The sequence below is a fragment of the Elephas maximus genome, chromosome 7, assembly GCF_024166365.1.
Source record: "Elephas maximus indicus isolate mEleMax1 chromosome 7, mEleMax1 primary haplotype, whole genome shotgun sequence".
Taxonomy (NCBI): domain Eukaryota; kingdom Metazoa; phylum Chordata; class Mammalia; order Proboscidea; family Elephantidae; genus Elephas; species Elephas maximus.
The window spans coordinates 34,932,834-34,957,617 of record NC_064825.1 but is presented as its reverse complement, the minus strand read 5'-3'; the positions used below and the strand labels follow the sequence as shown (position 1 = coordinate 34,957,617).

The following is a 24,784-nucleotide window of genomic DNA, read 5'->3' as shown; positions in this document are numbered from 1 at the left end:
TCGACCCTCTATGCCTTGGTTACCTCACCTATAGAATAGAAATAATATCCACCCCATAGCATTGTTATAAGTATTACTTTAAATGAATTAATAAAAGCAAAGTACTTAGAACAATGTCTGGTATATTAAGATGCTATGCAATTCTTTGCTATTATTATTATTGGTTTCATACTGTTTGAGGCTAACAGCCAGCCCATAGCCAAATAACCAAGGCATTGTAATAGGGATAATGGTCCTTTTAAGTCAGGGAGAGGTCTTCCTTTCTCTGAACAAGAAATTACTTCCAGAGCATAAACAAGCAAGACCATGGCAGCATGCTAACCCTGGCACAGATATCAGTGAATTGGTCAACTCTAAAGAACCCAGAAGATCATTATCTTTTGGGCAGAGAAGTCTGTATGAACTGTGGAATCATTCATCCAAAAATAACACATCCTTTACACAAGATTTAGGAACCCAGGAATTTAAGCCACTGCCAAAGTTTTCCATTTAGGGAGGCTCTGACTTAATCCATGGCTCAATCAAGCAATCATTTCACAGGGATCTCTGAGGGCCCTTCCGGTTCAGTGGACAGATCTGTTGTGGGACATACATTTTTCCTCTGAGGGTTATAAAGCCTTTTTCTTCATATTGTTGACACCTTTTGGAGTGTTTTCGCACCTCAAAATCACCTACACACACACATATGCCCTATCACCCTTCAGTAGCCATGACATACAATGTGACCCTTCCCCCAGCCAAATGGACCGAGAAAGGCCACCAGACTCAAGCTGGATCAATTCATTCTTTCTTTCATAATCTAGTGTTGGGACCTAAGAGGACTGAGTTTGTATCTGTTTGAAGCTGGAAGTATAGCATATAAACTTGGAGGTGTGGCGCAGCCATGTTTCCCAAAATGAGACACTGAGAAGTAGGAGAAATTGATACAATGATTACAACAAAAAAGAGAAGAGGATTTTGAGGGTTTTCTGGCCCCTGGTTCCAGGATTCTCCCAGGCCTGCCTGGAGTCCATTAATTGGGTTTGCCAGGCACCCTTACAACCTATTCTCTGTTTTCCTTAATCCACATCAAGCTTGTTTCAACTAGAAAAGACTTGACATCCACTTTCACTAGAGTGGCTGTGCCAAAGGATTCTCTGACAAATCCCTCCAGCTCAACATAGACTCAAGTAAAAACAAAACACTTACTACATAAAGACAGCTTCAAGACCACTCTCCTATTCTCCTCACTCCCAACTAGATTATTGCATGATAACCACAAGGAATACCATTATTTGTTCAAACTACAGAGAACAGTGATGACTTTACAATGTCTCAAGATCATCATCAGGTACACCATGTATCAGTGGATATAACAGTACGAGTGTGCCAGCTCATGACTGGGAAGGATATAGCTCTGCAGTCAGACCTCCGTTTGAATCCCAGCTCTGACAGTCAGCTGTTGGCTTAAACTTCCTGTAGCTCAGATTCCTCATCCATGTATTCATCCATTCAACAAATATTTACTAAGAGCCTTCTGTGTGCCAGATCTTGCGGTAGGCACAGAGAACCCAATGTCAGCAGAAACAGACCCAGTCCCTGCCCTCATGAAGCCAATCTAGTGGAGGAAACAGACAATGAGTCAAAATTCACAAATAAATGTAAAACTGAGAGGCTGTATAGTGTAGTGTTAAGAACAAAGACCAAGGAATGAGACCACCTAAGTTTGAAGTCCTGTCTTCTACTTACTAGCTGAGTATATAACCTTGAGCAAGTTATTTCACTTCTCTGTGCCTCAGTTTCATCATCTGTAAAATGGGGATAATATGAGTTTCTATCTCCATATGGTTGTTGTAAGGATTAAACCTTGTAAAGTGCTTAGAACTGTGCTGGCACACAGTAAGTGCTACATGAATAGCTGCTATTATTATCATTAACTGTAGTAAATGCTATGAAGAAATGATACATAGTGCAATAACGATATGATAGAGAGCACTGACTGTATCAGGAAGTTTAGGGAAGGCTTCCTGTGCCAGCTGTTAAATTATTATATCTTTGTTCCAAGTCTACCTTTGTCTACTCTGGTTTTGTGATGTTAGAGTTGAGACTTTGCAAACCATATTTTTCCTCTGTGAATTGGCCAGATGTTGGGTTCTGCCAAGAGGATACAATAGAGGGACACTACAAGGCCGGAGTGGAGAGAAAAGGGACACGCTCCTTCCTGTCTACTTCCTGAGTGATTTCTGTGGGCTTCCCATACCTGTGAGTGACACCCTGGAAACACTTCTTCACACGGGCAGCAGCAGTTCCTTCCTGTGACAGCCGCTCAGTACGCTGTATGATTTTCCTAGCATTTGCAGAGCCAGCCTCCTCACGCGCCACCTCAGAGACACCAGCACCAGCCAGCTGGCGCCCCCTCCTCAGAGGTCTGGGTCTCAGACCCTGAAGCCCTTTTCTGTAAATTTCTAAGTTTTAATAACTCCAACTTTTCCCTTTTTGTTCCCCTAGTCCTAGAGGTAATAGCTGCTTCCTGCAGTTGCTACCACCATGATAACCTAGAGCAGGGTTAGCAAACTTTTTCTGTAAAGGGCCAGACAGTAAATGTTTTCGACTTTGTGGACCACATGCAATCTCTGTTGCATATTCTTTTTTTATTTTTAACAATCCTTTGAAAATGTACAAAATATTCTTAACTCACCAGTCATACAAAACAGGCCAGATTTGGCCCACTGGTGGTAGTTAGCCATCCCACCTTAGACCTAAAGTTTTCTTGCCATTACCAAGTTACCAACTTTGTATAACAATTGAATAACAATTTGTTATACTACATCCTCTCTCTTCAAATAGCTGGTGTGGTTTCTGTCTCTGCTGGGATCCTGACTGGCACACTTTCCCTGGGAAGTGACAAGGAGCTCAGAACTGAAGGAAGAGTTGTTACTATCTTGGTAAAGGGTGGTTGGGGGCATTTAGGGTGGGGAATGGGAGAAGGGTGTTCCAGGAGAGGAAAATACATGTATAAATGCCCGCATTGGGAGTGGCCAGGGATCATTCGAGTAACCACTGTGGTCACTGCACGTAGAACCGTGGAGAAGCATGGGACCAGGCCATGCAAGATCGTGTAGGCCATTATAAGGGTCTGTTTTTCTAATCTAAAACCTCTGGAAAGTCACAGGAAGGTTAGAGACTCATATTTGTATTTTGAAAACATCTTCATGGGTAAGATGGGGTAGTGGTAAGGATTAAATGATCTAAAATTTATAAGACAACTGGTATATATACGTAACAGATGCTTAACAAGTTTATTTCAATATCCTACCTCTCCCTGCTTTCTGTACCATGGCCACAAGGACTGTTGCTGTATTTCTGACAAAATAGCAACCCAATTTGCTTGTCCCTTATGATTTTCAACTTTAAAAGGAAAGCTTTTCAAACTATGAAAGTCTCCCTGCCCATATGCACACAAATATTAAGTTTATTATTTCTTCATTCTTGCCTTGTCCAAGACCACAAACATAATCTTTCAGTCAGACACACAGTAAAATTACCAAGGTTCTGAGATTCATGTACCCAGCCACTTGGCAAGGACATTCATGGCAGCTTTTCTGCTGACTTGTGAAGTCTTCCCCCCTTCTCTTCAGTCTGAAGGATTTAGTGTCAACCTCAAAATCTCACTCCTCAGGACCCAGTGAATCTTCTTAGGCTCCTCCTCCAAGGCAGAGCTACTAGCAGAGCCACAAGCAGTTACTGCAGGAAAAGCCTCTATCTGGACTGAAGGAAAAGAGCAGGAGGCTGAAGTTGGGGCAAGAGGCCTAGGACTCGCAAGGAAAGTACGGCTATGGTTACACTCTGCATAAACACATTCCTAAATTCGGGCATGAAAGCAGAATGGCTTCTGGAATGAATTAGCATGAAAATATCACCCTTTCCAGGAATGACTAGGCCTCCAGCTAAAGTTGCTCTACCATCCTGTCCACGACCAGTCACCACATGCCAGGCAGGCCCTGTGCTGTGAACTGTGGGTGATTGTGAAGAATAACTGTACATGCTGCCCTCCAGTAGCATACAGTAGTAGGGAAGACTGGTTAGACATCTTGTGGGTGCTGGCATCTCAAACTCCAAGGGAGTTTATAATCCATTTGGAGAGTTAAGTACATGTTATGGATTGAAACATACCCCCACAAAAGATATACTGAAGCGCTAACCCCTGCAATGGTGGATGTGACTTTGAGGAACTAGGGTTTTTCTTTGGAGATGTTATTAGTTAATGAAGTCAGACCACAGTACTTTAAATCCTAATCCTAATCCCTTCTGAGTGGTGTCTTATAAAAGAGAAGGACAGACATGGAGACAGTGTCACACACAGAAGGAAGATAGCATGTGAGGATTCATGTACTAGCAAAGAACACTATATTAGGAAAGAGACATAGAACAGTTCCCCTTTCTCTCTCTGAGCCCTTAGAAGGAATCTACATGGCTGATACCTGAATTTGGACTTCTAGCCTCCAGAACTGTGAGAAAATTACTTTCTGTTCTTCAAAGTCACCCACTTTTTGGTATTTTGTTATGGTAGTTGTCTGTCATGAATTGAAATATGTCTCAACTTGGCTAGGCCATGGCTCCCAGTATTGTGTAATTGTCCTCATTTTATGATCTGATGTCATTGTCCTCTGTTTGGGGGTATTGTATAATTATCCTCCATTTTATGTTATAAATCCTAAACCATGTTAATGATGCAGGGTTAGTTTAGGGTGTATCTTGAGTCACACCCTTGCTAAAGGGCCTGACGCAAGTCAGAGCCTTATTCAAGTCGCACCCTTACTCAAGTCACATGCTTGCTTGAATCACACCTTTTACCTTACAAGATGTAAAAGTAGGGAGAAGTGAGCAGAGAGGAGAAGGACCATACCACCACAAAGAAAGAACAGCTGAGACTGAAGCACATCCTCTGGTCTCTGTGTTAAGAACCTCCTAGACCCAGGGGAAGATCGATGTCAAGATCCATGAAGATCTCCAAGGAATGCCAAGCCCACAGGTGTTGAAAGAAGAGAAAGACCTTCCCCCAGAGCCGACAGAGGGAGAAAGCTTTCCCCTAGAGCTGGTGCCCTAAATTTGGACTTGTAGCCTCCTGAGCTGTGAAAGAATAAATTTCTGTTTGTTAAAGTCACCCACTTGTGGTATTTCTGTTACAGCAGCACTAGATAACTAAGACAGAACTTGGTACCGAAAAAGTGGGGGTACTGCTCTAACACATACCTAAAATGTGGAAGCAGTTTTGTAATTGGGTAATAAGTAGCAGCTGCAAGAGTTTTAGGTGCCTAATAGCAAAAGCCTTGATTGCCTTATAAGAGACTGTCGGTAGAATTATGGATGTCAAAGGCAATTCTGGCGAGGGCTCAGAAGGAAGTGGGGAGAGCCTTAGAGAAAGTCTCTATCATCTTAGAGAATACATTGGGCACCAGCAATAGAATGTTGCTAGAAATGTGCACGTTAAATGTGCTTCTGGTGAGGCTTTAAAAGAAAATGGTGAACATGTGATAGGACAATGGAGGAAGGATGATGCTTTTTATGAAGTGGCAATAGAACTTGTCTGAATTATATTCAAACATTTGGCAGAAGGCAGAACTCGCAAGTAATGAACTTGAATATCTGGCTTACGAGATTTCTAACCAAGATCTTAGACAGGTTGCGTAGTGGCTTCTCCTTGCCACTTACAGTAAAATGCAAGAGGAAAGAGACGAACTTAAAAATGAACTGTGCAAAATGAAAACCGAACTTAAAGATTTGGAAAATTCTGTTGTACAAACTGAGGACACATGTCCTAGGGTGTTCACCAAGGACATGCCTACACAATCTTTTGTTAAAGAAATTAAGACTGTTACTGATGGATCTAACCAACTACCACAGCAGAAAACCCATCAGCTTAGACTGAAGGGGACAGAGAAAGAACAAACGGAAAGAAATCTGTGTGCCTCTTGGAATTCTACAGGTAGGAAATAGGCGAAAGGAGCTACATCTGTTGTCCTCCAAGAAAAGAAAAGAGCCATCCCTGGAGCAGCTCAGAGATCAGCAGAACTGTTGAAGGAACACGCGAAGCAGAGTTGCCTCGGTCTCAAAGGGTAGGACCACAGTCTCCTAGATCTCAAAGGGTGGGTGTCATGGATTGAATTATGTCCCCCCAAAATATGCATCAGCTTAGTTAGGCCATGATTCCCAGTATTGGGTGGTTGTCCTCCATTTTGTGATTGTAATTTTATGTTAAAGAGGATTAAGGTGTAATTGTAACACCCTTATCAGGTCACATCACTGATCCAATATAAAGGGAGTTTCCCTGGGATGTGGCCTGCACCACCTTTTATATCTCAAGAAATAAAAAGGAAAGGGAAGCGAGCAGAGAGTGGGGGACCCCATGCCACCAAGAAAGTAGTACCGGGAACAGAGCGCATCCTTTGGACCCAGGGTTCCTGAGTAGAGAAGCTCCTAGTCCAGGGGAAGATCAATGACAAGGACCTTCCTCCAGAGCCAACAGAGAGAGAAAGCCTTCCCCTGGAGCTGATCCCCATGGTTCTCAGTATTGTGTAACTGTCCTCCATTTTATGATCTGATGTCATTGTCCTCCATTTTGTGGTATTGTGTAATTATCCTCCATTTTATGTGTGGTAAATCCTAAACCTCTATACGTTAATGAGGCAGGATTAGGGTGGGGTGTATACTGAGTCACGCCCTTACTAGAGGGTGTAACTCACGTCACAGCCTTACTCAAGTCACATCTTTATGCAAGTCATGCATTACTCAAGTCATACCTTTTATCTCACAAGCAATAAAAGAAGAAAGAAGTGAGCAGAGAGGAGAGGGCTCACACTACCACCAAGAAAGAAGAGCCAGGAGTGGCATATGTCCTTTGCTCTCTGCGCTGAGAACCTCCTAGACCCAGGGGAAGATTGATGTCAAGACACATGGAGATCCCCAAAGAATGCCGGGCCCACAGATGTTGAAAGGAGAGAAGGACCACAGAGGTAGAAAGCCTTCCCCTATAGTTGGTGCCCTGAATTTTGGACTTGTAGCCTCCTCCTGTTTGTTAAAGCCATCCACTTGTGGTATTTCTGTTATGTTAGCACTAGATAACTAAGACAGTGGTCCTAAGAAACTAAGACAATACATAAGAAAAGGGAGTCCCTGGGTGGCACAAATGATTAAGTGCGGGACTATTAATGGACAGGTTGGCAGTTCAAACCCACCCAAAGGCACCTCACAAGTAAGGCCTGGAGATCTGCTTCCAAAAGGTCAGAGCCTTGAAAGCCCTATGGAGAGTTCTACTCGCACACATGGGATCATCATGAGTCGGAATCAACTGGATGGCAATAACAACATAAGAAAGGGAGTCCCTGGATGGTGCAAATGGTCAACATGCTTGGCTACTATACCAAAGGTTGGGAGTTTGAGTCCACCTGGAAGTGCCTCGGAAACAGGCTTGGTAGTCTACTTCCAAAACATCAATCACTGAAATCCCTATGGAGCACTGTTCTACTCTGGCACACAGGGGGTCACCATGAGTCAGAATCAACTCCAGGGCAACTGGTTTACGTAAGAAAGAGTCAACCCATTGGCTCCTACAGTAAGTATCATGGGCAGCCGGTGTGAGATCTAGCTTGGTTCCCAGCCTTGGCTGAGCTCTATTGCTTGCCCCCATTTCCAGCTTCCTCCCCAACACTTCTGGGGCCACTGGAGCCCCTTCTGTACCTTGTCCCAGGGGCAGCAGATATATTAAGCAGCTCCAGCCCCACAATCTAAGGCAGTTCCTATCCTTCCTAAGCAGTGGTTCTCAATGTTAGCTGCACATTTGAGCCACCTGGGGGAACTTTTAAAAATTCTGATGCCTAGACCATACCGCAGACCAATTTTATCAGAATCTCTGGAGGTGGGACTTGTCATTAGTATATTTTAAAATTCCCCAGGTGATTACCAAGTGCAGTCACAGTTGAGAACCAATATCTTACAGTGGGTCTGCCCTGACCTGTGACTTATCTACTCCTTGATAAGTATTCAGTCCCATCTGGTAGTTTTTAACAATGTTTCTATTCTGGTTACCTGACTAGGATCCCAGCTCCTTTTTAGGTAATGGATCAGGTAACCAAGTTAGGAAAAGTTAATATAGACTTTGGATTTAGGCAGATGAGAGTTCCAACTACTGTGTGGGCTTTCATTAAATTATGGGGCCTCTGAGCCTCAATTTCACAGTCCTACTTATGGAAACGTCTGTAACATGGAGAGAAGCCTCTAGATCTAGTATTTCCCATCAGCAAATTTGGAATGAAAAAAATCAAAAAAGGTGGCTGTGATTGTCTATTACCATGCACACAGCCAGTCCACTTTTCTTCCTTGCTGTCTTACATTAACACACCCAGTTCAACAGTCTCTGCAAATAGAGACCATGAGCCACATGCACGCCTCTTATTCTGTGAAAGTTGACTGCTGATATGGATAATTCAATGGGCCTGACTGATGGTTTGTCTTTTGGGGAAAGAAAACCCAGGCCTGGAAACTAGAGCCCCACTATCTTTCTCACAGGGGTCATGAGAACCTCTAGCGTCTCAAGTATTTCTTTGTCATAATATTTAGAGCAGCTGGACTCTTCCCAGAGGCAGGGCTTTGTCTGTGGGGCTTCAAAACACAAGAGAAAGATACAAGGTTCAAATTCATTTATTTATTTTCTTTTTTTATCATAAAAATTTGCCATTTTAAACATTTTTAAGCTTACAATTCAGTGGCATTATATTTACAATGTTGCACAACCATCACCACTATTTATTTTTGAAACAATTTTTTTAATTAACCCTCAACTTTAGAAAACAGTTTTTTTTTTTAAAAACTGAGGGGATACTTTTTTTTTAGCTTAATGAAAAAGGCAGACCAAATGTCAGAGCTTTGGATAAGCCCTTTCTCTCCCCTCACAGACAAAGGACACCAGATTTCCTATTACCTAAAACCAACCAGTTGCCACCGAGTCGACTCCAACTCATGGTGACACCATGTATGTCAGAGTAGAACTGTGCTAAATAGGGTTTCCAATGGCTGATTTTTTTGGAAGTGGATCACCAGGCCATTCTTCTGACCCACCTCTGGGTGGATTCAAGCCTCCAAACTTTTTGTTAGCAGCCAACCAAGTTAACCATTTGCACTACCCAGAAAGTCCTTCTGTCACCCCCGATAGTCCTACACTGGTTACAACTTCCTTCATCACTCACAGCCTTAGGCACGGTATAAAGATGAATCCACTTAAGTTTTCCTTTCTGATAGAAAAAAAAAAATGTCTTCCAACATTAAAGTCAGTTCTTACTGTCCTGGGTATCTGCAAAGCTCTGGCGTTCCAATGTTTGCTTCCAGGGGTCAAATGTGGCCTTCCGAGTGTAGCCCAGGATGTCTGAGATTTTTAAAAAAGCAATCATTCTTACCTAATAAGGTGGCTTACAGATATTACCCTGCTGGCTGATAAGAAATTGTGATTAAAGTTGGCTATAAATAATGATCTTATTTTGAACTGCTGAGGTGTCATTGTGCTAAATCTGCAGCATGACAATGAGACAGCATACAGACAGAGGAAACTGTGTAAGAACACCACCTACACAGGCCCTTGTTTCAAAGCCCTAGAACCAGGGGAACTTACTTGCCACCAACAATAAAGATCTAAATTCCCTGATGAATCTTTTCATTGCTTTTATGTATATACACGGTTTACCAAAAGAGCTCTTTGAAGAACACAATTCAAGGCCATGCTAAAAGCATATGGACAAAAGTTTGAGCCACCTTGACTCAACTCTGTATCAATAAACTAAATAAGCAGCAGAAATATGGATTTCTGATTAGAAGGCACTACTGAGAAACTTGCCTGAATCATTTCGCAAACCCAGCAGGGTTTTGCAGGCTGTGGTTTCCCTGCAAGAGAAAATCCAGTGGCCTGAGGTGGACACCTGAGTGGGGTTTGTCTCTAGCGACTCCCCGTATCCCTCATAATGCTATGGATTGAGCTGTCTCTGGATGACCACGGAGCAGACCATCAGGAATGTGTTTCTGGCTTTTTCTTTGTTACACAGACAGAGTTTAAACAACTCGGTACTTTTACACAAAAGCTTCCAAGTCCAAAAGCAATATTACAATTTTAAGTAAAAAACAAGCCTCCAACAGTGCTTGCCTCAAACACGTCCAAATGACAAGAGAAATCAACAGATTTGACCAAGTCAAGCCGGTAGCCTGGAGAAAACACATTTCTTGGCATCCTGGAATACCAACCTCCAGCACTTCTCCTCAGAAACTATTGTTATTCCTTTAATAATCTTATTAATAAATAAGTAATATGTTAGAGGCCTGAGTCAGGTTTTCAAAGGCCAAGGTCAAAGACTTTGCAGTGCTGTCTTGAGTTTGTAGCAGGGCTTTGAACCGGTTTGAACCAGTTCAGTTACCGCTGAGGAGAGAAACTGGAACAGACCTGAATTTTTTTTTTTTTAATAATTTTTCCCCCTTTAATTGGTGAACATGACGAATCACATTATTAGATTTTGTGATAGTAAACTAAATTTGCGTTACTAAGATAGACCCAACTTGGTCATTGTTATGGACTGAACTGTGTCCACCCAAAATACGTGTCAACTTGGCTAGGTCATGATTCCCAGTTTTGTGTGATTGTCCACCATTTTGTCATCTGGTATGATTTTCCTATGTGTTGTAAATCTTACCTCTATGATGTTAAGGAGGCAAGATTACAGGCAGTTATGTTAATGAGGCAGAAGATTAGGTTTTGTCTTAAGTCAATCTCTTTTTAAATATAAGAGAGAAGCGACCAGAGATACTCTGGGACCTCATGCCACACCAAGAAAATAGCACCAAGAGCAGAGCATGCCCTTTGGATGTGGGGTCCCTGAATGGAGAACTCCTAGACCAGGGTAAGACTGACGACACAGATCTTCCTCCAGAGCCAAGAGAATAAGAACGCCTTCCCATGGAGCTGGTACCATGAATTCAGACTTCTAGTCTCCTGACTGTAAGAGAATAAATTTCTTTTTATTAAAGCTACCCACTTTCGGTATTTGTGTTACAGCAGAGCTAGATAACTAAGACATTCATGATATATTTTTTCCCATTTCTGGATTCAGTTTACCAATATTTCGTTTAATATTATTGCATTTTTTTTTTATTATGAGAGTAACCTATAATTTTCCTTTATTGTTCTATCATTGACAAGTATTTATGGTAAAAGGTTGCAAAATTGTTCATCATTTTCTTTTAAAATTTTATTGTGCTTTAGGTGAAAGTTTACAGTGCAGATTAGTTTCTCATTCAAAAACGTATACACAAATTGTTTTGTGACATTGTTGCAATCCCTGCAATGTGTTAGCACTCTCCCACTTTCCCCTTCCACCCTGGGTTCTCTGTGTCTGTTCATCCAGTTTTTCTGTCTCTTCCTGCCTTCCTGTCTTTGCTTTTGGGCAGGTGTTGCCCACTTGGTCTTATATACTTGCTTGATCTAAGAAACATGCTCCTCGTGTGCATTATTGTTTGTTTTGTAGGCCTGTCTAATCTTTGGCTGAAAGGTGGACTACAGGAGTGGCTTCAGTTCTGAGTTAAAAGGGTGTCCTGGGTAGAAACCTGAATTTTTAAAATTTGGGTGATCTGGAACCATAACTGGAACAGAAAAAATTATGGGTCAAAGCCCTGGAATGGGAGACTCAGAAGAATTATAGTGAGCCTTTTTAGGAGGCTGACGTGTCAGACTGGATTACTGCCAGGACGGAGGAGAGCGACACACATTCGAAGTGGCATGGTTGGCTGCCATCTCTGAGTGCGCTACTGCTGTTTCTGACTCTGTGCAGAGTCCAACAGGCAAGAAATTTGGTTGCTATGCAATGTGTACATTGTCCTTGTTTTCTAAGAGGGAGATTAGGCTTTTAGCAGGGCTTCGATAACATAATTTTTCCCGTTCTGGTTCTGGTTCCGGCTCAGTTAAATTTAAAAAATTTGGGCTTGTTCCAGTGTCACTTCCTTGGCCACGACTGAGCCCAGAAGAACCCGGTTTGAAGCCCTGGTTTGTAGGGAGGCAGCAGAGGTTTGAGAGGCACACCCGAGGGAGACGGATCTGAGACCACCTGGGACCTGGAAGGAGCAGAGTGAGAGACTGGAGGTGATTAGAAGGTGCTTATGGATGCATCAGTTCCAATGGAGGTGGCAGGGTGGCAGAAAGGGCATGGATGGAGAAAACACTGGGGAACAAAGACTGTTCAAGTCACAGATGAGGCCAGGTCTGGGCCTGGGCCCTGGCAAACAGGAGGTCCGTAGGAATAGCTGGTTTGGGGAAAAGATGCTATGTACTGAATTGCAGATGCTGGTTAGAACAAAATGCTCAATAAGCAGTTAGAAAATGTGGTCCTAAGGAGCCCTGGTGCACAATTGTTAAGCATTCAGCTGCTAACCAAAAGGTTGGCGATTTGAACCCACCCGGGGGCTTTGTGGGAGAAAGACCTGGAAACCTGCTTCTAAAGATTACAGCCAAGAAAATCCCATAGGGCAGTTTTAATCTGTCACATGGGGTCGCTATGAATCAGAATCGACTCAATGGCACCCAACAACAACAGTACTCTACTGCCTCCTGAGATGATAGGGCCCACTTCTTTCAACGTTAACTTCTTGGTGTGATACAGCTTATTAAAAGAGATAGATAAATTGGAGACCTAAGTCAGAATTTTCTAAAGCTAAGGTTAGTCCACCTATAGAACTGCATTTAATTTGTAGGCAATGAATAAATGTGACAGAGAGAAACATCCTAAAAGTAGAGTAATACTCGTGATAGAGAAACTGTGGACAATGAGGTGGTTTAGTGGTTCCCAAATCCAAATGCCTATCAGAATCACCTTGGCAAACTTTAAAAAAAATCCATAGCCCCACCCCACACCTACTAAATCAGACTGTATTTTTCACCAAGCTCCTCGGGTGATTCTGAGGCATCCGAACGAACAAAAACCAAACCAGCTGCCATGGAGTGGATATGGACTCATGGTAACCACATGTGTGTCAGAGAGCTGTGCTTTATAGGGTTTTCAATGGCTAATTTCTTGGAAGTAGACAGCGAAGCCTTTCTTCTGAGGCACCTCCGGGTGGACTCAAACTGGTTAGCAGTTGATCATTTAACCATTTGCACCACCCAGGGACTCCTGATACATCTGGAACCACTAGCATAATAAGCACAATCTGAGAGAAAGTCTTAAAAATAACAGGTAATAATAATAATAGGCAGTGCACGAGCTACTCTATGTAACAGTGTTTGAGAGGAGTGATGAGTGTCAATTAATTCATTTAATCTTTATTACAGAGGATTGTAGATGAAGAAACTGAGGCTCAAAAAGGCTAAGCACCTTGTCCACAGCCACATGGTGACTGTAACTCCAGCTCGGGTATGTCCAACTCCAAGGTCATGGCTGTGTGGTATGGATGCTTCAAAAAAAAGTGTTATGTTTGAGAAATGCTGGGAGCATGAGTGTGCAGCCTGAGCAGAGGAACAGAAGCTTTCCTGGGAGAGCCGTGTCACCTGGACATCATAGTTGGCTGGGGAAGTCACCGTACTTACCTTGTCTCTTCAAGAACACGAAACTAACTGAACTGAGCTAATACATGGAGGAGCTAAGTGAAACCACTGCAGGTTACACCTGAGTAGAACTAGGTAGCACTGGTTCTGCTAAACCGTGTCCTGGAACTTGGTTGCCTGTACCTATTTCTGCCTGTTCCTGATTCCACGGTCGAGTAGATGCACTCTGTCTCTTTAACAGGGTTTCCTGAAACGAACACAGACTTGGGAATCAGTCAGTCCTTAGGGTTGCAATCCTGACTTCACTGCTTACTCGCCCGCTTCCCAGATCTGGCATCAGTCTACATATGTGCAACGTGAAGGAGCTGCCCCGTACCCTATCCTGGTGTTTCTTCCAGTGGCACATGTGTGGATTCTCTGGCCACATGCCGAAGAGCTGGCAGATTTGTGACAACCTGCTGATGCACTGTGGAAGAAGGAACTGAGGAAATCAAAGGTGCAGAATTCAGGGGCCTCGGGAGGGCACAGGAAGTATGAGCGGTGGTGAGGCAAGGTGGTTTCCTTCAGGGCAATCTAGGGTGCTGGGCAGTCACATGAATCCCCCTTGGGGATCCACCCTTCCATTGATGCCCGCACTGGAGCTGGGCTGTATTAACGGGAAATGTACAAGGAGACGTGGGCTTTCACATCCACATCCCTCACCCTCTCATTCGTGAGTCAGCTACCACAGCTAAATGGCAGCACGTACTCTCTCTCTTTCCAAGCACCCCATGAAACCAAGTGCCCAAGGAGGCAGAGTCAGGATGTTGAGGGTTCCCACAGAAAAATGCCTGTGGGTCTCTGATTGCACTTCAGTAATGACCACTGAGTCACCACCAACCGGTTGTGTGGTTTGGGTGAGGGTTTGGTTTCATATTCTTTGGTCACAGATATTCCTCTTTACAAAGTATAAGGACACTTTGCAGTCTCTGGTCAGCTTGTTGACACAGAGGGAGGTGACCAAGGACGTGAGCACAGACCAGGGAAGGGCAAACTGACATTTTTTTTTTTTTACCGCATGTCACTCACTGTTCTGAGAGCTTCATGTGTGTTATCTCATTTAATCCTCATAACAACCACATGAGGGGTACTATCATTAACCCCAAAGAGCCCTGGTAGCACAATGGTTAAGCACTCAACTGCCAACTGAAAGGTCAGTGGTTCAAACCCATCAGCTGCTCTGCTGGGAAAAAGACCTAGTGATGTGCTCCTGTAAAGATTACAGCCTAGAAAACTGTCATATAGGGTCGCTATGAGGCAGAATCTACTCAATGGCACACAACATTATTAACTCCATTTTACAGATGATAAAACTGAGTGCAACATGCTTAGCGAATTGATCCAAGATCACATGTTAGGGGCGGCGAAGCCAGGATTTGAACCTAAGTAATTCTAGCTCTGACTGAAAATGGCCAATACTAATACATTTCAGCTCACTAATGCCTAGGCTATCAATCTTTATGCATACCGTTTCATTTTTGACAACTTTAAATTTTCCTAGAGTCATACTTCGTACATTCCACATTCTGCCTATTAATGGCTGTTTGCAGCTGTTTCTTCTCATTTTGAGTTGTGCCACATCAGCCACTGAAGGTCCCGAAGGCTTGACTCTATCGACGTCATTAAGGTCGACTCTACTTTGAGGAGGCAGCTCTTCTTCAGTCGTATTTTGAGTGCCTTCCAACCTTAGGGGCTCATCTTCAGGCACTATATCAGACAATGTTCTGCTGCTATTCATAAGGTTTTCAATGGACAATTTTTTCAGAAGTAGACTGCCAGGTCCTTCTTCCTAATCTGTCTCAGTCTGAAAACTCCATTGAAACATGTCCACCATGGGTGATCCTGCTGGTATCTGAAATACCGGAGGCGTAGCTTCCACTGTCACAGCAAAACTCAAACCACCACTATGACAACTATTTTGAATCCGACAATCACATGGTCTCCTACACCGGGAACGACAAATTGAAGGGGAATGGCAGCACATTCATTGTCAAAAAGAACATTCAAGATCCATCTTGAGGTACGACACTGTCAATGGTAGGATAACATCCATACACCTACAAGGAAGACCAGTCAATAAGAATATTATTGAAATTTATGCACCGGCCACTAATGCCAAAGATGAAGAAACTGAAGATATTTACCAACTTCTGCAGTCTAAAATTGATCTAACATGCAATCCAGATGCATTGATAATTACAGGTGATTGGCATACAAAAGTTAGAAACAAAGAAGAAGGGTCTGCACTTGGAAAATATGGACTTGGTGATAGAAATGATGCTGGAGATTGCATGACAGAATTTTGGAAGACGAATGACTCCATTGCAAATACTTTTTTAAAAAACAACATAAATGGCAACTATTCATGTGGACCTCACCAGATGCAATACAAAGGAATCAAATTGACTACATCTGTGGAAACAGACGATGGAAAAGCTCAATATCATCAGTCAGAACAAGGCCAGAGGCCAACTGCGGAACAGAACATCAATTACTCATTTGCATGTTTAAGTCGAAGCTGAAGAAAATTAAAACAAGTCCACGAGAGCCAAAGTACAACCTTGAGTATATCCCACTTGAATTTGCAGACCATCTCAAGAACAGATGTGATACATTAAACACTAATGACCGAAGTTGTGGGATGGCATCAAAGACATAGGTGAAGAATGCAAAAGGTCATTAAAAAGACAGGAAAGAAAGACCAAAATGAATGCCAGAAGAGACTCTGAAACTTGCTCTTGAATGTAGAGTAGCTAAAACAAAGAAATGATAAAGTAAAAAAGCTGAACAGAATATTTCAAAGGGTGACTTGAGAAGACAAAGTATAATGAAATGTACAAAGGCCTGGAGTTAGAAAACCAAAAGGGCAGAACACGCTTGGCATTTTTCAGGCTGAAAGAACTGAAGAAAAAATTCAAGCTTCGAGTTACAATTCTGAAGGATTCTATGGGCAAAATATCGAACAATCCAGGAAGCATCAAAAGAAGATGGAGGGAATACACACAGTCACTGTACCAGGAAGAATTGGTTGACTTTCATCCATTTCAGGAGGTAGCATATGATCAAGAACTGATGGTACTGAAGGAAGAAGTCCAAGCCGCACTGAAAGCATTGATGAAAAACAAGGCTTCAGGAATTGACAGAATACCAAATGAGATGTTTCAACAAAGGGATGCAGCGCTGAAGGTGCCCACTCATCTACGTCAAGAAATTTGGAAGACAGCTACCTGGTCGACCAACTGGAAGAGATCGATATTTATGCCTATTCCCAAGAAAAGTGATCCAACTGAATATGGAAATTACCAAACAATATCAATATCACATGCAAGTAAAATTTTGCTGAATATCATTCAAAAACGGTTGCAGCAGTATATCCACAAGGAACTGTCAGAAAAATTAAGCCAGACTCATAAGAGTATGTGGAAGGAGGGATATCATTGCTGATGTCAGATGGATCTTGGTTGAAAGCAGAGAATACCAGAAAGATGTTGACCTGTGTTTTAATGACTATGTAAAGGCATTCGACCATGTGGATCATAACAAATGGATAACATTGCAAATAACTTAAATTCCAGAACACTTAACTGAGTTCATGCAGAACCTAAACGACCAAAAGGCAGTCATTCGAACAGAACAAGGGGATACTGCAAGGCTTAAAAATCAGGAAAGGTGTGCACCAGGGTTGTATCATTTCACCATACTTATTCAATCTGTATGCTAAACAAATAATCCGAGAAGCTGGGCTATGTGAAGAGGAACATCAATATTGGAGTAAGGCTCCTTAACAACCTTCAAATGCAGATAACACAACCTTGCTTGCTGAATGCAAGAGGACTTGAAGCACTTACTGATGAAGATCAAAGACTACAGCCTGCTGTATGCATTACACATAAAGAAAACAAAATCCTCACAACTGGACCAATAAGCAACATCATGGTAAACAGAGAAAAGACTGATGTTGTCAAGGATTTCATTTTACTTGGATCCCCAATCAACACCCATGGAAGAAGCAGTTAAGAGGTAAAAGGATGTATTACATTGGAAAAATCTGCTGCAAAAGACATCTTTAAAGTGTTGAAAAACAAAGATGTCACTTTGAGGACTAAGGTACGCCTGACCCAAGTCACGGTATTTTCAATTGCCTTATATATTTTTTTTTATATGCATGCAAAAGTTGGACGATGAATAAGGAAGACCAAAGAAGAATTGATGCTTTCAAATATACCAAGGACTTCCAGAAGAATGAACAAATCTGTTTTATAACAAGTATAGTCAGAGTGCTCCTTGGAAGTGAGGATACCCTAACTTCATCTCACATACTTTGGACATGTTATCAGGACGGACCAGTCCCTGAAGAAGGGCATCATGCTTGGCAAGGTAATGGGGTCAGAAAGAAGACGATACTCCAATAGATGGACTGACACAGTGGCTGCAACAACAGTGTCAACCACAGCAATGATTGTGAGCATGGTGCAGGACCAGGCAGTGTTTCCTTCTGGTGTACGTAGGGTCGACAGGAGCCGGAACCATCTCAGTGGCATCTAACAACAATTCTGGCTCTAGAGCTCCTGCTATTATATTCCATGTTCTACTGCCTACATTAAAATAACTAGAAAATGAGGGCATGGAGCAAAAATATAACAAGAGAAACATAAGACGACTAGACAGGACCTTGAAACTTGATTGCTACAGAAGAGGTGACAGTGAATGAGAAGAGAATACTTGCTCAGGGTGTCTGGAATGCAAATCCAGGTTGATCCCAAACCCAAACATATGCTCTTCCCCAGGCCAGAGGCTGACAGAAGACAGTGCCATTGGGGCCCCGAGGACAAGAGAGCATCAGCTGCAGTCATGAAAGGTATCATAAGAAGGAAGTAGCTGACGTGGACCTTAGGGTTTCTTAGGCACAAATGAAGGTGGTGGTGATCTGAGGTGGTCCTATCTAGAGATGGAATGGCTTGAGCAAAGGTAAAGAGGCAGAAAGTATAAGACATCTTCAGGGAAGAGTGAGGAGTTCTGTTTTCCTGCATCACGGAAGGTATGGAAGAAAGTAATTGGGGCAACCAGGCTGGATAGGGCTGATCACAGGAGACCGAAAATGACAGGCAACAGGTAGCTGCTGAGTCTTTCCCAGCAAGAGAGTGCTGGACAGAACAAAGGCTTTGAAAGCTGTCTTGGGGTAGGGTATGTGGGGGCCGAAGCAGGAACAGAGCAGCCAACGGGAAAGTCAGTTAGGAGGGCACTGTGACAGACAGCAACAGGCAGTGAGACTTGGAATGGGATGGTGGTGCCCGGAATCCAAAAGTGGGAGATACACTGGGAAGGAAGAATCAACAGGACTTTTGGACAGATGGTAAGAGAGAGAAGTCAACAGCACAGAGGTGCTTACCCTGGGTGTCTGGGGGAATAGGCAGAAAGGAGATGGATTTCATTCTGAGACAGTTTGGAAACTTGGAGGAGGAGTAGATCCCAGTGATGTGGCAGATGAGGTGGGCTCCACAGACTTTGGGTGGCTCCCAGGAGGGCAGACCAAGGCCACCACTGGACAAAGGGAAGCCAAGGAACAGTGAGGACAGGACTGAGGCATTGTCTACTTGACCACAACCCATTCACCTTTCTCCATGTATGACTGTGGATAATGTTTATGTTAGACAGATGAGTGATTAAGAGCACAGACTCTGGACCTACAGTGCACGGATTTGAATCCTAGATCCAGTACTCACTAGCTGTGTGATCCTGGGCAAGTAACTTAACTCTGTGCCTCCATTTCTCCATCTGTGTAAAATGGAGGTAATATTAGTACTTATCTTCAAGAATTGTTATGAGATATAAAAGAAAAAGAGTTATATGTAAAATGGTCAGAAAAGTACTTGGCACACAGAAAGTGTGATATGAGTGTTAGTTGACGTTATAATTAATGCCGTGGTTAACAAAAATCCACTTTATACCTTTTAAGCCATATTCATATTTGTTATCACACTGGATTATCATAGCAATGCTGTGAGGCTACATCCCACCAAGTAGATTTGGAGCCTGGGGCTCAGAGCAGATAAATGATAGGCTCACTTCCAGTGGGAGAGCTGAGAATGGCAGTACTGGCTCCCTTGACCTTGAAACATTCCATTAATTTTATCCCCAAATCCCACTCTAAATACACTCCTTGCTTTCCATTCCAACCAAAAGCCATCTTGGGCAAGAGGAAGAGAAAGAGAAAAGAAGGAACAGGAAGAGATGAGGGAGGAAAGAGGCACTGAGAGAAGTGTTCAGGTAACTCTCCACCTGGTCACTCAGAAGTAGGGGCTCTGATTTTTTTTTAAGTGAATAGAGCATATGAGGGCCAGAGACCAGGGTACATGCCTCCACAAGGAGTCATCTACATCCCTGACGGTACTGTCTCCTTATTCTTAACCAGCCAGCATCCAGAGCAGCCATGAGGCCCCAAACCGCATCCTGACGTGATGTCCTCTCAGCTAACTTACAGCGTGATAACTGGAACAGCCTCTTAAACCCAGACCTCCCTCTTTTCTTAGCTTGCAATCCAATCCTATGCTTACCTGTCTCTCAGGAAAGCTGTGGCCTTTGATTTGAATAAATTATCAGGCCTCGGAAAGAAAATTATCCAAACAACAAAGGATGGCTATTGGCTACCCAGGGCATTGTCTACTGTGCATCAAGGTGCAAGTTAGAGAGGGGATCCCATTGACATGCTGGGAAAAGGTTCAGGTTCTCTTTTATTATTGTTATTTTAATTCTGAAGAAAAAGGGTATACATAGCAGTTGATTTCTGTGTTGTCTTCTCTCTGGGAAAGCTTTTGGCAGGCTCCTTTGAACACTACCCTGGCTTGCTCTTTGAGGATAAACTGAAACTGTGGTTGATGATAAGAAACAATAAAAGTTAATTTAGACAGAATTATCCAGTTTTATTGACTTATTATCAAGGGACCAAAAAAAAAAAAAAGTGGCAATTCTTCAGGTGTGAGATTGTATTCTTGCTGTGTTCTAGATATCACCAGGCACTGCTAAAAAATTAGGAACTGCCCACGGGCTTGAAGTATGAGAGCTTTGTGGGTGACCTTATATATGTCCTCAAAACTGGGAGACCTGGGTGACTGGTCTGACACTCCTCTGATTTACTACCCTCCTTGACTTCCTCCTCCTCATTACCGTCATGACAAGGGACACTGCAAGGCTGAGGGATTTACAGATTACAAAGAACCCCTGTCATTTCCTCAGAACAACTCAGTGATGTGATGTGCCCCATCTTACAGATAAGGAAACAAACATACTGAGGTCCAGTGACTACCACAAGCTTGTTAATATCAGAGTGAGGACTGGAACCCTGGTCTTTTGACTTGATTATTTCCTTCGGTGTTTAACCTAGTCCCCCATGTAATGGGCAGGGGTGGGGGCTTGGGAGCTAAAGTTCACACAGCATCAGGCAAAGGTGGCAGAGTCACTTGCCAGCCCACTGGGGTCACAGAGAGGAAACCTGGGTCTTTGCAGAAGCCTGAGGTTTCTGAGTGCTTGAAGGGGGCAGGGTGGGGAATTCTGGTTGAGACTTTCTGGGTTCAATCCCCTGTAAGACCTAAGAGATGCCTCAGACATTCTCTGTGCCTCAGGTTTTTTAGTTTGTTTATTTTTTGTTTTTTAACCTGTAAAATGGGACTAATGATTTGCCTCTTAGTGTTTTTATGAGGTGTTAAAATGACGTAATGACTATGAAATACTTCAGGACACTTCCAGGCAGAGAGTTGTTGGGTGCCATTGAGTTGATTCTGACTCATATCCACTCTACAGGATAGAGCAGAACTGCCCCATAGGGTTTTCTTGGCTGTAGTCTTTACAGAAGCAGATTGCCAGGCCTGTCTCCCACAGAGCCACTGGGTGGATTTGAACCGCCAATCTTTCAGTTATCAGCTTTGTGCTTAACCGTTGCATCACCAAGGTTCTAGCTGGGAGAGAGTAAACACTCATAAGGAGTGGGATCAGGACTATTGCCTGGACTAGAGAGCACTGGCTGAGCACTGCTGACCAATGCAGACAATACTGGTTTGGAAGAAGATTTGTCCAGGTGGAAGGCCAAAATGACAACACTCCCCACACTCAGAAAGCAAGTGACACCCTGCAAAGCACCTTACGCAGCCGTCATTCCTCAATGACTCCTCCAACAATCCTGAGAGGTTGTCCAGCATGTTAATCTATGACAAAGTATCACCATGTTGCAAATGGGGAAACTGAGATTCAAAGAAGATAGAGCAGTCAAGGAGAACATGCACAGAATTTGGAATCAGAGCTGCCTTTGAGCTCTGATTTCTCTGTGGCTATATGTATGTGATCGGAAACCCTGGTGGCGTAGTGGTTAAGTGCTACGGCTACTAACCAAAAGGCCGGCAGTTCGAATCTATCAGGCACTCCTTGGAAACTCTATGGGGCAGTTCTACTCTGCCCTATAGGGTTGCTATGAGTCAGAATCAACTTGGTGGCAGTGGGTTTGGTTTTTTTTTTTTTATGTGTGTGATCTTAGACAAGTTATTTAACCTCTTAGGTCCTGGGTTTCTTCATCTCATAAGGGAAGAAACGATAATGGTGTCCTGAAAGGGTGTTGTGGGGATCACATGAGAAAGGTATGTGAAGGTGTCTGTCTTAGTTATTTAGTGCTGCTATAACAGAAATACCACAAGCGAATGGCTTTCACAAAGAGAAATTTATTTTCTCACAGTTTAGGAGGCTAGAAGTCTAAATTCAGGGTGCCAGCTCCAGGGAAATGCTTTCTCTCTGTCAGCCCTGGAGGAAGGACCTTGTCATCAATCTTCCCCTGGTCTACAAGCTTCTCAGTGCAGGGACCCTGGGCTCAAAGGACATGCTATGCTCCCAGTGCTCCTTTCTTGGTGGTATGAGGTCCCCCTGTGGCTCAGTTCTCTTCTCTCTTTTATATCTCAAAAGAGATTGACTTAAAATGTAACCTAATCTTATAGATTGAATCTTGCCTCATTAAAATAACTGCCACTAATCTCATCTCATTAACATTACAGAAGTAGAATTTACAACACATAGAAAAATCACATCAGATGGCAAAATGGTGGACAATTACACAATACCGAGAATCATGGCCTGGCCAGGCTGACACATTATTCTGGGGGGACACAATTCAATCCACAACAGTGTCTATAAAAATGTTGATTTCTGTTTTTCCTTAAGTTCCTTGCTTGCGGTTACACCAGTACCACTAGTTGCCAAGGAATCAATTACAACTCATGGCAACTCCACGTGTATCAGAGTACAACTGTGTTCCACAGGGTTTTTAAGGACTAATTTTTTGGAAGCTGATTGTCAGGGCTTTCTTACGAGGTACCTTTGGGTGGATTCAAGCCTCCAATCTTTTGGTTAGCAGTAAAGCGTGTTAACTATTTGCATGACCCCAGGACTCCACAGTTACACATCAGCTGGTAACTGATAATTGGTAACTAGTAAGCAGCAGAGTGGGGTCTGAAATCTAGGCTTTCAGATGTTGTAAGTCTACAGCAGTAGATCCAGGGAGGAAATTAGAAGTTGAAGACCTAGACAAGGCGTGTCAAATATTTACTGTTTACCTACCATCCTTCTTGGATCTATGTGAGGAGTAAAAGAAGTTTAAAACGGAGTAAAAAATTAGCAAATCACTAATGGTGTTTGTATCCAGAATCCTCAATGGCTAACAGTGATCTTATGTTGTTGTTGTTGTTGGGTGCTGTTGAGTCGGTTCAGATTCATAGTGACCCTGTGTACAAAGGAGCGAAACACTGCTCCATCCTGCACCATCCTCACAATCGTTGTTATGCTCGACCCCACTGTTGCAGCCACTGTGCCAGTCTATCTCATTGAGGGTCTTCCTCTTTTTCACTGATCCTGTACCCTGCCAAGCATGATGTCCTTCTCCAGGGACTGATCCCTTGTGATAAAATGTCCAAATTACGTGAGATATAGTCTTGCCATCCTTGCTTCCAAGGAGCATTCTGGTTGTACTTCTTCCAAGACAGATTTTTTGTTTTTTTGGCAGTCCATGGTATATTCAATAATCTTTGCCAAGACCACAATTCAGAGGCATCAATTCTTCAGTCTTCTGTATTCATCATCCAGCTTTTGCATGCATATGAGGTGACTGAAAACACCATGGCTTGGGTCAGGTGCATCGTAGTCTTCAAGGTGACATTTTTGCTTTTTAACACCTTAAAGAGGTCTTTTACAGCAGATTTGCCCAATGCAATGCATCTTTTGATTTCTTACTGAATCTTATACACAACTAATATCCATAAATGTACATTTAGTGAGCCTTCATTAACTTATTCAATCAACAAATATGAAGTATCGACTCCGCGTGGAAAGCACCAAGGCAGACTCTTGGGGCTACAGAAATAGAACAGTTTCTGCCCATGGGAATGCCTATTATAGCAGGCAAGATAATAGTAAAAGCAAAAATAAAAAAGTCATCCAAGGAGAATAACAAGGGCCATGGCAGCGGAACGAACACAGCGGATACAATGGGAAAATCCCGTATTTAGACTGGAGCAGTCAGGGGAGGATTTCCAGAGGAAGTGGCTTTGGAGCTGTCAGAGCTAGGGCAGGCATGGGAAGAACAGACAAAGACATAGAGATGAGGAAGAGCTGGTAGGCATTTGAGAACTACAATGAGTTTGGTATGGATGGGGCACAGAACACAGGTTGGGGAGCAGAGATTAAGAGGCTGGAGGCGTAGGCTAATGATCCTCTTGAGAAGGGCCTTGTATGTTGTGCTAAGAGTTTGAAATTTGTACTATGGTACTATAGGTGGGAGGAAGCCACAGAAAGTTCTTAAGAAGGGAGTGTCTATATTTTAAAAAGTCCATTTGGTAGTGGATAGGCAGAGGTTGGACTGAAAAAAGGAGAAACTGAAAATAAGCAAATAACAAGGCTACAGAGTGGCCAGGTGAAAAAAAGAGTAGACCCTGAACCACACACACACATCTATACAGCTGTATCTACGCTATTGTTGTTAGGTACCATGGATTCAATTTTCGACTCATAGTGGCCTCAGGTAACAGAGGACAACTAGGGAGCAGATTGCCAGGTTTTTCTCCTGCAGAACTGCTGAGTGGGTTCTAACTGCCAACCTTTCTGTTAGCAACCGAGTGCTTAACCATTGCACCACCGGGGCTCCTTTTCTATATCTCTAGCTCTATTATC

General features: G+C 43.0%; 1 protein-coding gene across 2 annotated transcripts in view; it reads right to left on the bottom strand.

Annotated features, from left to right (window-relative positions):
• ME3 (malic enzyme 3) overlaps nucleotides 1-24,784 on the bottom strand; it is a 250,131-nt gene that overhangs the window by 200,404 nt on the left and 24,943 nt on the right. The gene's annotated exons all lie outside the window — the stretch shown is intronic.